This window comes from Perognathus longimembris, chromosome 17, assembly GCF_023159225.1.
Source record: "Perognathus longimembris pacificus isolate PPM17 chromosome 17, ASM2315922v1, whole genome shotgun sequence".
In the NCBI taxonomy this organism is placed as follows: domain Eukaryota; kingdom Metazoa; phylum Chordata; class Mammalia; order Rodentia; family Heteromyidae; genus Perognathus; species Perognathus longimembris.
Window position 1 is genome coordinate 45,052,112 of NC_063177.1, and position 14,508 is coordinate 45,066,619.

Below are 14,508 nucleotides of genomic sequence, written 5' to 3' on the forward strand. Positions count from 1 at the left end.
GCACAAAAACAGGAAGGTAAGGAAAGAAAAAAGAAACGCAAGCAAGCAGCCAATGGTGGCTCATGCCTGTAATCAATCCTACCTACTCAGGAGGCTGAGATCAGAGGTTCATGAAAGTCCATAAGACTCATCTCCAATAGCCACCAGAAAACCAGAAGTGGCACTGTGGCTCAAAGTAGTAGAACACCTAGCCTTGAGTACAAAAACTACAGGAGAGCACCCAGAGCCTAAGTTCAAGCTCCAGGAGTGATATGTGTCTGCACGCGCACATACACACACACACACACACACACACACACACACACACACACACACACACACATTCAAGGCATGGTTCAAAATAGTAGAGGGCCAGCCATGGGCAGAAAAGCCAAGTGAGCAATAAAGCCCTGAATTCAAACCTAAGTAAATAAAAAATCAGAACAAAAAGGGCAGAAGGTCTGGCTTAAGCAGTAGAGTACCTGCCTAGTACTGTGAAGCCCTGAGGTCAAACTTCAATATCACCACAGAAAAAGAAAGAAGAGGAGGAAGAAAAGGAGGAGGAGGGAGGAAGAAGGAGGAAAAAAAGGGAAGAGGAGGAGGAGAAGTTGGTAAATTGGTAAATTTTATACAGATATTTTACTACATTTTTAGATACCGGGGCCTCATGAATGATAAGCACAATTCCACTCACCACAGCCCCTCATCTCTCCACAATCAAAAAAAATATATAGTAAGTACTGTGAGAATAATTACATGTGTGCAGTGTGTTCACACACACACATGTGAACACTGCTCAGTCCACTGAAAGCACAATGAACCGGTCACCCTAGTAGCAATGGGTGCCTTTTGCAACCACAGCTTGCCGGGTATTTTTTGTTTTGTTTTGTTTTTCCAGTCCTGGGGCTTGAACTCAGGGCCTGGGCACTGTCCCTGAGCTTCTTTTGCTTAAGGCTAGCACTCTACCACTTGAGCCACAGGACTACTTCTGGCTTTTTCTGTTTATGTGGTGCTGAGGAATCGAACCTGGGGCTTCATGCACGCTAGGCAAGCATCTACCGCTAAGCTACATTCCCAGCCCTCCACAGACTGCCTTCTAAATACCATTTTCACCAGGAAAGACCAGGTTCCTTGGAGAAGTAGCTGATTGCAGGGGTGAGACAGGACCAGGGCAGATGAACTTGGAACTGTTTGTACTAGAAACACAAAGAATGATGGGTCCTGGCACAAAGGCGCGGCCACTAACTTGAGCGGGCTCCCCTCGCCAAATCAGGAATCATTTCATCATTCAAATAAACAGGGAGCGTGATGGATTGTAGCCCATGGAATATGTGAGTCTAGGCAGACATAAATAATTCAATCACCCAACATTACAAAGCAGGGTGAGGGAGTGAAGACACAAGGGGTGATTACCCGCATCCTCCTCCACATTTCCTTCCAATGCCCTGAGTAGCAAGAACATAAAACACCCAGCAAGCGAGAGAGAGGCCCAGAAAATTCCTAGAGAGAGCAGCTAGGACATAGGGCCTTTTAAGATCTGCCCACTGTCACTTCCTGCTTCACATCATACTGGGGGTGGGAAGGGATTGGGGGGGCAGGGTAAGAAGGTTGCTTCCCAGCAACCCCCTGGCCTGGTGCTGAGGGCCAGGCAGGATCCCCCGCAGAGAGAGGGTGCCCCACATCTGGTTCCCATCCAAGGCTTTCTCTACTGGAAAGAGCCCAGCTGACTTGGCTAAGACATGTGGCTCGGCCACTGGAGCCCCGCGTCACCAGGCCTGGCCGGCTCCCAAAGGCTCGCAGAGGGGATGCGGCTGGAGCAAGGTCGTCTGCTCTGCTTGGAGCCACAGATCTGGGCCCAGCTCTGCCTCACAAACAAAGCAGCCCGAGGGGCTGGGTCTTTGACTTGACTTGTGGTGGATTCCTTTCAGGCCCAGGGATCTGGGTTGGCACCTCCTTTGGTCCCGCAGCCACAGACTGATTGGTCTTCAGGTCTCTGAGCCTGAGCTCACTGAGGCAAAATGGAAACAGTGGCTTCTTCGCAGGCCCCGGCAGGCCTGTTAGGGTGACTGAATACAAGGGGGGGAAATCACTCATTCACATCCATCATTCATTCCTACCGGTTATTTGAAAGAAAGAAAACCCAAAGGACAAAATAAAGACAAAACAACTAGGCGTCAGGGTCTCATGCCTGTCTTTTTAGCTACTCAGGAGCCTGAGATCTGAGGATCCTGTTTCGAAGCCAGCCCCCCACAGGAAATTCCATGAGATACTTTTCTCTAATTAACTACCAGAAAACCTGAAGTGGTGCTGTGGCTCAAAGTGGTATGGCAAACGCTCAGGAATAGCCAGACCCTGAGTACAAGCCCAAAGACTGACAAAAAAAAAAAAAAAAAGATAAAAAAGGCAAACAAACAAGTGGATTTTTTTCTTCCAGGCCTGTATCAGAACAACTACACCCTTTGGCAATATGAAACAAGGGAAAAACAGAATGCAGCTCAGTCTTCCAGTCTTGTTAGTGTAGCTGGTCGCTGTGTGACTCTAGGAAGCTTCCTTACCCTCTCTGAGCCTAAGTTTCTTGTATAAAGGTGGACTCCTGCCCCCAACTCTCAAGTTCTGATAAATACCATCTTCTTTCCCATATCCATAGTAAAAGCTCAGAAAATAATGGTTGAGTTAAAGGAAGCCCAGGAAGGAAATAACTGGAAAAACCTCTTAGTCTGGCTTTTTCTGCCCAGCCCTTGCTCTTTCCTCTCCAGTAATCAGCAGCAGGCAGAAGAACTTTTTTAGCCAGGTACCCATGGCTTATACACGTGATCCTAGCTACTTAGACAGCTGATATCCAAGGATGGAGGTTCAAAGCCAGCCCTGGCAAAATAGTCCATGAGACTCTTATCTCCAATGAGCCAGCAAAATAGTCAGAAGTGGAGTGGAGCTGTGACTCAAATCGTAGAGCACCAGCTTTGAGGAAAAAAGCTAAGGGGGAAAAAAAAACTAAGAAGACAGTACTTAGCACCTGTGTTCAAGTCCCAGTACACACACACACACACACACACACACACACACACACACACACGCACGCAGATTGGCTCAGAAAAAGTCTCCGTGGGATAGTGTCCCTTTATGGCCTCTGCCTCCAACTCCCAAAAGGCCACTTGCTGTCCTCAACCTCACAGAAAGGACACTGTCCCCTAGCCAGACGCTTCCAGCTTGCACTCCTGGGAGCCCTCCGCACCCTGCCCTTGGGTGCTGGCATAAAGCTTCATGGAGCACTTGTCCCCAGCCAGAGGCCAGGCCAGGAACACGGCCTCCATGGGTCTTTCAGAGGGGATGGTGAAAGACCAAGATGGTGGCTGTACTGTGGCAAGTCCTCAACCTCCTGTGCCTCCATATCCCCATCTAGAAAAGGTGTTCATAGATAGCACTCACCTTGTAGGCATGGCTCACAGCTTTGGGCAGAGCAGAATCCACCAGAACCTGACCCCAGGTATACACTCAGAAAATGCCTGTGATTGCACAGGGGACTGTCATTTGGACTCCCTCTAGCCTGCCCAGGAGATCAGAAGGTGCCAGTGTTCAAGCGAGGCACCACTGGCTCATACTTGTAATCCTCAGGAGGCTGAGACCTGAGGATCCTGGTTCAAAACCAGCCCTGACAGAAAAGTTCATGAGACTCTTAATTCTAATTAACTACCAAAAAGCCAGAAGTGGAGCCAGGTGCCAGTAGCTCGTGCCTGCAGTCCTGGTTACTCAGGAGGCTGAGATCTGGGGATTGTAGTTCAAAGCCAGCCTGGGTAGTAAAGTCCACGAGACTCTTTATTTTTTGCTAGTCCTGGGGCTTGAACTCAGGACCTAAGCACTGTCCCTGGCTTCTTTTTGCTCAAGGCTAGCTACTCTGCCACTTGGGCCACAGCGCCACTTCTGGCGTTTTCTATATATGTGGTGCTGAGGAATCGAACCCAGGGCTTCATGTATATGAGGCAAGGGCTTTTGTTGCTAGGCCATATTCCCAGCCCCTCCATGAAACTCTTTTTTTTTTTTCTTTTGCCAGTCCTGGGGCTTGGACTCAGGACCTGAGCACTGTCCCTGGCTTCTTTTTGCTCAAAGCTAGCACTCTACCACTTGAGCCACAGCGCCACTTCTGGCCATTTTCTAAATATGTGGTGCTGAGGAATCGAACCCAGGGCTTCATGTATACGAGGCAAGCACTCTTGCCATTAGGCCATATTCCCAGCCCATCCATGAAACTCTTATCTCCAATAAATTACAAAAGAAAAAGCTGGAAGTGATCTGTGGCTTTTGTGGTGGGGAGCTAGCCTTGAGCACAAAAGCGCTCAGGGCTGAGTAAAGCCCTGATTCAGCTCCGTTTGGACTACTGGGGACAAAGCCCACCTCTCAGGTTTCTCTTACCCTCTTGGTAAACTTAAAGGAGGAGTCTGACAGTCCACTCTCCCAGCCAGCCATTCCCACCTCACAGCCAGCGTGGAACTTCAGAGGACTAAGGCTAATCCCATTGGCCAGGATCCCACCACACTTAACCCCTCCCCCTCTGACACTGCACATCCAGTCCCTCAGGTAACAGCAGCTAACCACCTTCCCTTCAACACCACCTGTGGCCAACACACAAAACTAAACATGTTCCCTTCAACCTCTTTCCCCGAAGAGCCCGGGACTCATGCCTGTCACCCTATCTATTCAGGAGGCTGAGACCTGAGGGCTGAGGTTTGAAGCCAGTCTCAGGCAGAAAAATTTATGAGCAAAAAAAGCCAGAATGGCTAGGAATATGGCCTAGTGGTAGAGTGCTTGCCTCATATACATGAAGCCCTGGGTTCCATTCCCCAGCACCACATATATAGAAAAAGCCAGAAGTGGCGCTGTGGCTCAAGTTGGCAGTGTGCTAGCCTTGAGCAAAAAGAAGCCAGGGACAGTGCTCAGGCCTTGAGTTCAAGCCCCAGGACTGGCCAAAAAAAAAAGCCAGAATTGGAGGCATGGTCAAGTGGCACAGCACTAAAAAAGCTAAGCAAGAGTGGGAGGCCCTGAGTTCAAACTCCAGTACCTATACAAATGAATGAGAGAGAGAGGGAGAGGGAGAGAGAGAGAGAGAGAGAGAGAGAGAGAGAGAGAGAGAGAGAGAAGTGAAATAAGCAGTCCTTTCCATCTCTGTGAAATAGTGAAAGCTAAAATTACAAACAACAACAACGAAAGGCAGGTGTGGGGGTGCACATGTATAATCCCAGCACTCAGGGGCCAAGTAGGAGGAGCACGAATTTCAACACCAGCTGGGCTACAGAGGGAGACTCTGTCTCAAAAGTAAATAATAATAGGGCTAGAGGCAAGGCTCAAGTGATTATGAACTTGCCTGGCAAGTGATTTTTAATCCCCAGTACTGCCAAAAGAAACACAAAACCTCTCCCCTTCCTCCTTCTCCTCCTCCTCCTCCTCCTCCTCCTCTTCTTCCTCTTCCCTCTTTGATATGATTGTGGCATTAAACTTTTTTTTCCCTTTGTCAGTTGTGGGGCTTGAACTCAGGACTTTGGCCCTGTCCCTGAGTTGTTTTTGTTTTTGTTTTTTTGCTCAAAGCTAGTGCACTACCAGTTTGAGCCACAGCATGACTCCCGGTTTTCTGGTGGTTAATTAGAGATAAGTCTCAAGGACTTTCCTCCTCGGGCTGGCTTAAACTGCTATCCTCCGATCTTAGGCTCCTGAGTAGCTAGGATTACAGGGGTGAGCCACCGGCACCCAGCCTTTAAACTCTTACTTTTTAAACCAACAGAGAGCTTACTTGTTACTAGACTAGATTTGTCCCTATTTTGCCGAGTTAGGAAGTGAGACAGATCTGTTAAACAATTCACTGGAGGTCACACAGCTGTTAGATGTCAGAGCCAGGTTTACACCTCCACAATCTGTGGGATTTAAGCACTCAGGCCATTAACCCCTGAGCTCTACTGCCTCCCTGTGGTCATTTCGCATCTGCCAGGGTACCGTCACCCCCCCCCCACCTGAACACACACACACACACACACACACACACACACACACACACCTACCTGCCTTTCAGCAAAGCCTGCAGTCACAATTGCAATGTACATGAAATACTGACCCACCACAAAGAAAAAATCCAGTATTCATTTTGCTTTGTTGTACCAATAACTGCCTCTTGATTATTACTAGAGGAGAAATATTTTCTTACCTCCAATGCCAAAAAAAAAAAAGAAAAAGTAAGCCCCTCTTTTGTTACCCAGTGGCGTGTTGGAGGTCCTGGGGGTGGTCTACGTTGAGGAAATTCATTCTGACAAATATAGATGTTTTAGAAAGATCCTTAGCAGAGCACCGGTGGCTCATACCTGCAATCCTAGCCACTCAGGAGGCTGAGATCTAAGGATAGCAGTTTGAAGTTATCCCAGACAGGAACAGTCCATGAGACATGAGACCCTTATCTCCAATTAATCACACACCAAGAAATAAAAGCCAGCCGTGGAGATGTGGCTCAAGCGGTAGAGTGACGCCATAAGCAAAAGAGCCCAGCATTAGATCTGCCTTTGGCAGGAAGGCAGCAGCAAGGCTGTCTCTGGGGATAATGCTGGGCCCCAGGTTGAGGGGTGGGGTGGGGTTGTGAACCCCTTCTTCGTGTGGGTGACACCATCACCACCCCGAAGCTCACCTGGAAGCTGTCCTGAGAATAAACGCTGCTGAAGTAACCCGTATGGCCACCATACAGAGGAATCCCTGGGGCTTCCCAAACCTCTCAGCTCAGAATAAAAGGACCCCTCAAGGGCCACCCCAAGTGAGTTAGACAGCTCACTGGCACCGCAACACACACCTGAGACCCATTTAAGGAGAAGAAAGGTTTATTTTGGTTCACAGCTTCAGTTCAGGATCTGTTGATGCCCTTGTTGGAGGGCCTGTGGTGATACAACCAGGAGGGAAAGTTTAGCAGGTCAAAGCTTTTTCTGGGGGCTGGGAATATGGCCTAGTGGCAAGAGAGCTTGCCTTGTATACATGAAGCCCTGGGTTTGATTCCCCAGCACCACATATATAGAAAATGGCCAGAAGTGGCGCTGTGGCTCAAGTGGCAGAGTGCTAGCCTTGAGCAAAAAGAAGCCAGGGACAGTGCTCAGGCCCTGAGTTCAAGCTCCAGGACTGGCAAAAAAAAAAGAGCTTTTTCTGCCCTCCTGGCCAAGAAAGAGAGACAATAAGAGGCTCCTTCAAGGTCCCCCAATGGTCTAACTTCCTGCTAGGAGGCCACGCCTCTTAAAAGTTCCACCTTCTTCCAGTAGCACAGCTGGCTGGTAATCAAACATCCTGCATAGCTCCTGGGTGACAGTTAAGATTTAAACCACTGGGCATATGTGTGGCTAACAGTAGAGTGGCCAGCCTAGCAAGTACAAGGCCCTGAATTCAAACCCCAGTAACACACACACACACACAAATCCAATCCACTTAAGTGATACTATGTGTTCAATTGATTCCTGTGGAAACCTATATTATAAGCTTTATACCTTAGCATATAAATTTGTTTCCAGTTAAAAAAAATTTGGAATGGGGGTCGGTGGTGGCTCACAACTGTAATCATAGCTACTCAGGAGGCTGAAATCTGAGGATCATAGTTCAAAGACAGCCCTGGCAGGAAAGTCTTTGAGACTTTTTTTTTTTGCCAGTCTTGGGGCTTGAATTCAGGGCCTGAGCACTGTCCCTGAGCTTCTTTTTGCTTAAGGATCGCGTTCTACTTTAATGGCATCCGAGGGGGGAATCCCCCATCCCTCCAAGAGTCCACCACTCAGAGACAGTCTCAAGTAAAAAGATGGCTTTAGGGCTGGGGATATAGCCTAGCGGCAAGAGTGCCTGCCTCGGATACACGAGGCCCTAGGTTCGATTCCCCAGCACCACGTATACAGAAAACGGCCAGAAGCGGCGCTGTGGCTCAAGTGGCAGAGTGCTAGCCTTGAGCGGGAAGAAGCCAGGGACAGTGCTCAGGCCCTGAGTCCAAGGCCCAGGACTGGCAAAAAAAAAAAAAAAAAAAAAAAAAAAAGATGGCTTTATTGGGGAAGTTCCGGGTGGACTGGTCCCAGGTTTCAGAAAAACATATAACACAAAACAGAACAGTGGGGCTGGGAATATGGCCTAATGGCAAGAGTGCTTGCTTCGTATGCATGAAGCCCTGGGTTCGATTCCCCAGCACCACATATATAGAAAATGGCCAGAAGTGGCGCTGTGGCTCAAGTGGCAGAGTGCTAGCCTTGAGCAAGAAAAAAATAAAAGCCAGAGACAGTGCTCAGGCCCTGAGTCCAAGCCCCAGGAATGGAAAACAACAACAACAACAACAACAACAACAACAACAACAAGCTCAGGACAGCACCCAGGCCCTGAGTTCAAGTCCCAGGACTGGTGGGGGCGCATGCACGCGCGCGCATACACACACACACACAGAATACAGGATGCAACAATGTTCCTGTGGGTTGCATTCCCTGTGGCTGCCACTGGCAGAAGCTTGGAGTAACACCCCCCACACACACACACACACACTCCCCCACCCCTGGCTTTCCACCCAGGAGGCAGGAAATGAGCTGCTGTCTGAATGGCCTGTAAGAACAGGAATGCATAGCTATTCACTGCAGGAAAACCAGGACCTGTGAGCTCTGGGGCCTAACAGAGGGGAACAAGGGCTTCCTTTGCCAGAAAGGCCACACACAGGACCCACAGGCAGCTGATTCCCAGGACCTGGGTGCCATTAAGACAGACCCTCTGCAGCAGAGGCTCCAAGAAAGGCACAGTCCCAAGGCATCCTGTCTGCAGTTGAGCAGAGCCCACGCAGGGCTCAGGAACCAGCGCTCTACCTCTTGAGCCACAGCACCACTTCTGACTTTTTCTATACATGTGGTGCTGAGGAAACAAACCCAGGGCTTCATGTACACAAGGCGAGCGCTCTACCACTAGGCCATATTCCCAGCCTGTTTCTTAATTTTTTGCTCAAGGCTAGCACTCTACTACTTGAGCCACAGCACCACTTCTGGCCATTTTCTGTATATGTGGTGTTGGGGAATTGAACCCAGGTCCTCATGTATGCAAGGCAAGCACTCTTGCCACTAGGCCATATCCCCAGCCCCTCTAAGAGTTCTTTTCTTTTTTTTTCCTTTTTGTCAGTCATGGTGCTTGATCCAAGAGGACTGAGCAAAAGGGAGCTATTCTCTCTTTAGAGAAAAGTAAGTGGTTGGAGGCATGGCTCAGTTGATAGAGCGTCAACCAATAAGGAAAAGTGTCTGTTCAAGTCTCATTCTTGGACAAGACCAAAAAAAAAAAAAAAGCAAAATCTTTAGTTGTTTAAAAATAGAGTTTAGCGGGGCTGGGAATATGGCCTAGTGGCAAGAGAGCTCGCCTCGTATACATGAAGCCCTGGGTTTGATTCTCCAGCACCACATATATAGAAAATGGCCAGAAGTGGCGCTGTGGCTCAAGTGGCAGACTGCTAGCCTTGAGCAAAAAGGAAGCCAGGGACAGTGCTCAGGCCCTGAGTCCAGGGCCCAGGACTGGCCAAAAAAAAAAAAAAGAGTTTAGGGCTGGGAATATGGCCTAGTGGCAAGAGTGCTTGCCTCGTATACATGAAGCCCTAGGTTCGATTCCTCAGCATCATATATACAAAAAAAAAAGTCAGAACTGGCACTGTGGCTCAAGTTGGCAGAGTGCTAGCCTTGAGAAAAACGAAGCCAGGAACAGTGCTCAGGCCTTGAGTGCAAGCCCCAGGACTGGCAAAAAAAAAAAAAAAAAAAAAGATTAAAAATTCCATGTCAGAGCCCCACTAGGGACCACTGCAAAATCCTAAAGGCAATTAATTACATACTGCCTAACTTGTTTCTTCCTTGCAGATTCAATTGCATTCGGCAGGCAGCTTCTCTTCCTCTTCACTGTTTGAATTGTTTCTGTCCATGGCAACATGGAAGCCATCCGGTCCACCTCAGAGCTGGCTGCATTTCAATAATGGCCCCCGGGAGGACTCTCATGGGGCTTTCCAGGCTTAATTAGCTCTGATTTGTAAGATTTCTTAAGAACTTCAGGCCAGGATGCGATGGGAAGGCCACATTACTAGGATTCTCGCCACACTCTTTAAAAAGAACATTCCCAAATAAAAAGGCTGGTAGCACCAGAAAAGAGCTTGAAGGAGTACATGCGTGTGAATAGACAGGGTGCCTGTGAACTGCACTGGAGACCGGACAAAAAGAAGAGAGAAACGCTTTCCAACCTTCCCTCCGTTCCCTCCTCCTATTCTCAAGAGCAGGAAATTATTTAAAGTATTTCCTGAACAGCCGGAGCACATTAGAAACCTGCTCGCATTCTCTAACATCATGTCCAGGACATGGACACCAAAGAATGTCTTTGCAAGAAAAAATGATTTGCGCTCTGCTGCTCATTTCTACCTAAAAGGATCAGATAACTCACTGTGGAAAGAGAGAATGTTACTCACACACCATTTGGTTGTCAAACTCAGTGTCTTTAAGAACACGCCCTAGGAGAGAATTTTATTTATTTATTTATGTTATCGGTCCTGGGGTTAGAACTCAAGGCCTAGGTCTTGTCCCTGAGCCTCTTTGTGCTTAAGGCTAGCACTCTGCCACTTGAGACACAGCGCCCCTTCTGGCTTTTCCGGAGTAGTTTCTTCCTGGGCTGGCTTGGAATCCTGATTCTCAGATCTCAGCCTCCTGATTACAGGCATGAGCCACCAGCACCTAGCTGAGAATTGTTCTTATGGACATGAAGAATATGCTTTTTTGTGTATGCTAGTACTCAAGCTTGAACTCAGGCCCTCCTGCTCTTGCTTAGTATTTTCCTCTCAAGGTTGGGGATATACCATTTGAGCCATACCTCCATTTCCAACATTTGGCTGGTTAATTGAAGATAAGATCCTTTTGGATCTTATCTGCCTGGGCTGTCTTCATGGTGAGTTCTTCAGATCTCACACAGCTTCCTGAGTAGCTGAGGGATTATAGGTGTCAGCCACTGGTATCTGACAAGAATTTGTCTTTCTATTCCTAAATACAAACGTGTGTGTGTGTGTGTGTGTGTGTGTGTGTGTGTGTGTGTCTGCCTGTCTGTCTGTAGAGAAAGACAGAAACATAGACAGAGATAGAAACATAGACACACAGAGAGACAGAATCAGAGACAAAGAATTAAGCTTTTTTTTTTTTTTTTTTTGCTAGATTGTTTAAATCTCCCAGTGTCAGAGTCCCAACAAGCCAGGTCTGGAGTGCCCCAGCAAACTGCTGTTGGGGTGTTAGTGGGTCACAGGAGTTGAGAGTCACCTAGAGGCCAGTGGTCTGTGCTAGGAGCCAGCTAGCCTGTGACCATAGCGAATTCCCCAAGTCCCCTCCAGTGAGCGGAGCAATCAAGTTAGTGAAGTAAAATGACCTGAGGAAAATAGCTATTGCAGCTTCCAGCTTGAAGAATGGGGTCTGGAGAAGAGCCATTGACTGAAGAGAATGAGAGGCCTGGTGGAGGTTAGGCCAGCCCTGTCCCTACTAACCACACTCAGGAACCATTCTTCCTGAAGCATTAGAACTCGGCAAACACTTGGGGAATGTGGACTCCCCCTCTGAGACGTGGCTGAATCAGACACCATTGTCCTACCCAGCCCCTGGGGCCAGCAGAGGAACAGAACCTGAGGCCAACCGAAAAATACAAATCCCTTTCCCTCATCTTCTCTTCCCAGGGACAAAGGCACGACAGAATTCCAGGGTTATTTCATCATACTTTTGGAATGAATGTCTCTGTTAGTCAGCATTCCATCACTATAACAAAATACTTGAGACAGTTAAATTATCAACAGAAAAAAAAAAGAGTTTGTTTTGGCTTGTAGTCAGGGAGACTTGTGGCTTTAGGCCTCTGTGGGGGCTGCTGGATGAAAATGGTTGGCAACTCTGTGCCCACTTCATGGCCAGAAAGGAAAAACAAAAAGGCTTACCAGAGTTGCATAGGCTTTCACACAAACCATCACTGAGTTGGACTTGGGTAGCTCATATGGCAGCTCTTAGCCAATGAGGACTTAGATGCTCCAATTATTTTACCCAATAGAATTGAAAGAGAGGGCCATACTGAGTGGAACTGAGAAGAGAATCCTGAGCTCTCAAGTGAGTTAAACACAGGTCCATGGTTTACCCTGCTATTTCAAGCCTCCCACCCTTGAAACATGGCCCTGTTGGTCTACATAAGCTCATGGAGAAGGCCCAGGCAACGGTGACAGATGCTAGGACTTCCTGGAAGCCCAATCGGCCACATTTTGGCATTCTACCTTGGTAAAGATGGTTTCCTCAACCTGTCGAGATTCCTGTTCAGAACCTGAAAGAAACAGCTCAAGCTGGCAGATTCAAAGAGCGCACCATAAAGGAAGCTGTGCGGCGTGGTTTGCAGGCCATGGAAGGGTGGAGAGATCAGAATTGGCATCTTTAACAGCTGTTTATACTTATGATCTGCATGTTCTTCGGTCACATGTAATCAGAATGCTACCAAATGTGTCAAAAAAGCCAGGAGTTAGTGGCTCAGGCCTGTAATCCTAGCTACCCAGGAGGCTGAGATCTGAAGATGAACGTTCAAAACTAACCCAGACAGAATGGCCCCTAAGTCCCTTAACCAGCAAGGAGCCAAAAGCAAGCGGTAGAGCACTCACTAGTCTTGAGTGAAAAAGCTAAGTGACAGCACTCAGGACCCCTGAGTTCAAGCCTCAGTACAGGCATACACACAAGTTTATCTCCATAGACTCCTCCGAGCTAAAGGAAATGTCTCCTGGTGAAACATTGAGAATAGCTGCTCTATTTACGTGGGAATCTATATCATATATTTTGTAAGCCATGGTCACCCACTCATCTATGGAACTCGGGCAGATTTGGCTCCTAAAACACTTGGATAAGAAAGAACATTATGGCTGTGAACGTGTGGGAGGAAATGCCTAGCCTGATGTCAGAGGGTTCAGTGCCTACAACTCCTACAACTCTTATGAAACTGTCCCAGATATTTAAGAGGAACTGAATTATGCTTTCAGTCTATGCCAACAACATGCCATTAAACATACAAAGGCTCAAAACCCTATTGCATTTGTCCTCAAACCCCCTCCTTGATAGCTTGGATTTTAAAAAAAAATATCATTACTATCATCTTTATGAACTAAGGTTATGAAACTTAAATTGATGGTGTTGCTATCACTTTTTAACACTTTCCCTTGGAGGTTTTGAGGGGCTTGTACATGGTTTGGTCACATTGTGTTCAGCACGAATTAGGTCAACAGCCCAATTTCAAAAGCAAGCACTACTAATGACATGTTTCCAGGGCTTTGCAAAAATCAGTCAGCTGGTTTTGGCATGCTTCAGCAAGGGCGAAGGGAGGTAAGTTGCCAGCTAACTTCCCTGAATGGCTTATGAACTTTTAAGCCTTGCATCTCTCAGGTCTCAACTGCCCATACAAACAAAACCCAAGAGTTTCTTAACTGCACTTGGTAGAGTGCTAGCCTTCAGTAAAAGAAGCTTAGGGACAGTGTCCAGGCCCCAAGGCAGGCACGAAAAAAAAAAATGGAGCTAACCAAAGGCGACACTGGCACTGGTGGCTCCTGCCTGTAATCCTAGCTACTCAGGAAACTATGATATGAGGATCAAGGTTCAAAGCCAGCCAAAGCAGTTATGTGCACAAACCCCCGGACCATTATTAAAAATAATAAAATTACATTAACCACCCCAGCAAATTTTCATCCCTAGGAGGGAAAAAAATGAGGGAGGTAACAAGTTTGATAAGAAATATACTGTCTTATGTACAAAACTGTAAACCCTTAGTATATCACTTTGACAAATTTTTAAAAATTCAGGTCTTTCAAATGTGGATACAGGTACAAAAAAATGTTGAAAGTGCTTTCTCTTGTTCAAAAAAAAACCCCTCTAACCCAATAGCTGAATATTAAGACAAAGATACAATGTGGCAACTGTCTACAGTCAATATATACTTTTATTTGTTCTTAGGTACTGTTTAATTGTTTTGCCAGTCCTGGGGCTTGAACTCAGGGCCTGAGCACTGTCCCTGGCTTCTTTTTGCTCAAGGCTAGTGCCACTTGAGCCACAGCGCCACTTCTGGTTTTTAGGTGGTTAATTGGAGATAAGATCCAGCTCCGGGCTGGCTTTGAACTACAATCTTCAGATCTCAGCCTCCTGAGTGGATGGGATTACCGGCCGGAATCACCAGCACCTGGCTCAAGTGTTTTTTTGTTTTTTGCCAGTCCTGGGGACTTGAACTCAGGGCCTGAGCAATGTCCCTGGCTTCTTTTTGCTCAAGGCTAGCACTCTACCTCTTGAGCCACAGCACCACTTTTGGCTTTTTCTACGTATGTGGTGCTGAGGAATTGAACCCAAGGCTTCATGCATGCAAGGCAAGCACTCTACCGCTAAACCATATGCCCAGATGCTCTCAAACTACAATCCTCCTTTATGTGGCTGGGATTACAGAGAGGTACCATCATGGAAATAATCCCCTCCTCCCTCCCTCCCTTCTTTCCCTAAAAATCAAATA